Source organism: Hylobates moloch, unplaced genomic scaffold (genome assembly GCF_009828535.3).
Source record: "Hylobates moloch isolate HMO894 unplaced genomic scaffold, HMol_V3 SCAFFOLD_21, whole genome shotgun sequence".
In the NCBI taxonomy this organism is placed as follows: domain Eukaryota; kingdom Metazoa; phylum Chordata; class Mammalia; order Primates; family Hylobatidae; genus Hylobates; species Hylobates moloch.
The window spans coordinates 19,039,878-19,043,177 of NW_026652296.1; the positions used below are offsets into that span (position 1 = coordinate 19,039,878).

Genomic DNA, 3,300 nt, shown 5'->3' on the forward strand with positions numbered 1-3,300 from the left:
GGACACCCCACCCTCTTGCTATGACCTGGAAGGAATTTGCTTTACCTCTTTTCTGTGAGATGACAGATCCATTCCAAAGCTCTAAAATCTAGCAGGCAAATGGGAGGTATGTGTGGCATTGGTGAGTCTGGGCTCTGCCCTAAAGAGCCAAACATTTTAAGAGAAAATGTTAAGAAAGGACCTCAGTACTTAGAATCTGAAGACTTGGATTTGAGTCTTCAATATATCACATGAACTTTCTGGGTCTCAGCTTCCATTACTCAAAAACAGTAGCAATATCTCTACCAGCATCTACTTTACTGCTTGGCTGTCCATGCTCCAGGGAAACTGCAGAGGTCAGTCCAAGGTCAAGAGTATCCATCCTTAACAACTCAGAACCTCTTTCAAAAGCCAAACAGAACCTAATTGTTGGAAGACAGCCAACTCTCACTCCAAAAAATAGCAATGTGTTCTATTGAAAATGCAGTGTTTTAATAGTTTAATTTCTATGCATTTTAGCTTTGGAAATTAATTTCAAGTTTGGAAAATTAATTTTTTTAATGTAAATTGGCTTTGTGAAAGCGCTGAGATCAAGTTCTGGGGTGTGGCCTCCAATCATAATGACCATATTTGCATATCAATGGCCTCTCACTTCATTTGCTGCCTTGGCCAACCTCTGAGCTTAGATGGCTCAAAACAGAATGGAAATATGGGAGAAATGCTAGTCGTTCTTCCTTTTCAAAAGTTTAAATATAGAAAGTGCTTTGAAATAAAAATTTGCCCCATGGACTTTTGAAGTCAGACTGAGCAGATAAAATAGATATTTTATCAAACTTACCAAGATTATAAGAGAGTATGGAATAAATTCCTTAATGTTTGCATGGGTGCACATGCCCTTTGGAATTCTTATTGGGCCTTCTAGAGATGATTCATGCACCCCCAAATATTTATTGAGAGTTCACTTAGTGCCAGGCACTGTGCTACATGGTAAGGCTACCCAGAGGAAGAAGACAAATGTGATCATTGTCCTTTGGAGCTTGGAAGTAGGAGAGGCAGATCCGAATGAAATGTTGAAAAACTGTAGAAATATTATCTGTAATAAGGGCTCAGAGTAAAAAATAGAGTCTTCTAAGAGTGTATAAGAGGGGGCTTCCATGAGCGAAGGGACTAATGAGCAAAGACATGAAGGAAGAACATACGTGAAGGGAATGAGAGTGTGTGTGTCTTGGGAAGAAGGAAAGGAGACGAATTGTTTGGGGTTTAAGAAACGGAAAGACAGTGTAGTAGCAGTGCAGAGAGCAAGAGGAAGAATGGTATACTTGAGTGCTGTAGACAGTGGCCAGGAGCCTTAGAAAAGATTTTTTTCTTTTTTGAAAGAGCAGTAAGAATCCATTAAAGGGTCCTAAATAGGGGGACAGGTGATCAGATTTACACTCTTAAGAGATATTTTGGTTGCTGTATTGAGATGAAATTCAGAAGTGCGCCTGTGTGGAAGCCAAGAGATCTGTTAGGAGGGTGTAGTAGAATCATGGCTTGGACTAAGCTGGTAGTAGAGTAGGTGGAGAGAATGAATGGATTTGATAATTATTTAGGTGGTCAAAACAGCGGGACTTGGTGATGGACTGGCTACAGGAGGCGGGGGGGAAAGAAGCTGGCATCAAGGATGATGTCCGGGTTTCTAGCTCACATAACTGAGTGGGTGGTGGTGTAGACTCATGAAGATGTAGACTTATGCTGAGGAAGGGGACTGGTGTAGAGACTCAAGAGTTGAATGTTGAACATGTTAGCATGAGGGATCTTTGAGACCACCTTTGAGATGAAAGTAAGTAGCTGAGTATCAGGACTGTGTTTAAGAATGCAGGCTGGGCTAGAGATGGACATGTGAGAACCCTCTTAGTCTTAGATTGAGCTGGGATTAGATGGTGTCAGAAAAGTGAGAAGCCCTTTCTCGTGCCCTTTTAAGGTTGACACAGTCTTTAAGAGCCTAACACAGAAAGGTAAAGTAAGTTTCCATAAAACCCAGAGACAATATTGCAAAATTCCTCTTTGGATCATGTCTGGAGTCACAGCTGAAGAAAAAAAAAAGAAAAAGAAAAAGAAGAGGAGAATATGAAATGAGCCTCAGGTAACTCCAACATTCCTGCTCTGTAAAACTGTCTCCACCACAAGTTGTGGCCCTTGGCCCATGCAGTTCTTCTATGTGCCGTGTGTGATATACTTGCACCTCATTGCAGATGTGCTTTTTCTCTTTTCCAGTCCAAACCTTTCTTTTTACCCTCTGATTGGATAATTTCATATATTTTGTTTTCAAGCTCACTAATTCTTTCCTGTTTGATCAAGTCTGCTGTTGAAGCTATCTAATGAGTTTTTCAGTTCAGTTATTCTAGTCTCTATTCCTAGAATTTCTATCCGATTTTTTTTAATTATTCCTATTTCTTTGTCAAATTTCTAATTTTGTTCCTCAATTGTTTTCCAAGTTTTTTTGTTTGTTTGTTTGTTTGAGACTAAGTCTCACTCTGTTGCCCGGGCTGGAGTGCAGTGGCACGATCTCAGCTCACTGCAACCTCCGCCTCCTGGGTTCAAGCAATTCTCTTGCCTCAGCCTCCCAAGTAGCTGGGATTACAGGTGCACACCACCACGCCTGGCTAATTTTTGTACTTTTAGTAGAGACGGGGTTTCGCCATGTTGGCCAGGCTGGTCTTGAACTCCTGACCTTGTGATCTGCCTGCCTCAGCCTCCCAAAGTGCTGGGATTACAGGTGTGAGCCACCACACCCACCCTGTTTTCCAAGTTTTATTTAATTTTCTATTTGTATTTTCTTGTGATTCCCTTAACTTGTTTAAGAGGATTCTGAATTCTCTGTCTCACATTTCACAGATCTTCAATTCTTCCGGGACTGTTGTTAGAACTTTGTTGGTTTTTTTGGTGATGTCATATTTCCCTGAGTTTTCATAGTCCTTGCATCTTTACACTGTTGTTCGCATATCTGAGGAACCAGGCACCTCTTCCAGTTTTTGCAGGTATTCTTTGCTTGTGTTAGACCTTTACTACTTAGTATTGGAATTCAAACACTGGCCTGTTGTTTCCTCCCATTCTTGGGAGGACTTACAGCGAGCACCAGAACTAAAACACTGCACTGGAGCTAAATTGTTGCTTTGTCATTGTTTCTTGGTCTAGGGAAAACTTATAGTAAGCACAGGAGGCTAAATGTTGCCCCAGAACTGTATGGCCACCCTGCCATAGTTTCTCAGTGTGGGGAAGATTTAAGCAGGCATTGGAACTTAATCCTGACCTTTTAGTTGTTTCCGGGCCAAGGAGACG

At 41.4% G+C, this 3,300-nt stretch overlaps 1 non-coding gene across 1 annotated transcript; it reads left to right on the plus strand.

Annotated features, from left to right (window-relative positions):
- Nucleotides 1-1,929: 1,929 nt before the first annotated feature.
- On the plus strand, nt 1,930-2,050 carry LOC116461556 (small nucleolar RNA SNORA26). Its single transcript, XR_004246094.1, has one exon. It is a non-coding gene; the product is annotated as a small nucleolar RNA SNORA26 (small nucleolar RNA).
- Nucleotides 2,051-3,300: the final 1,250 nt, after the last annotated feature.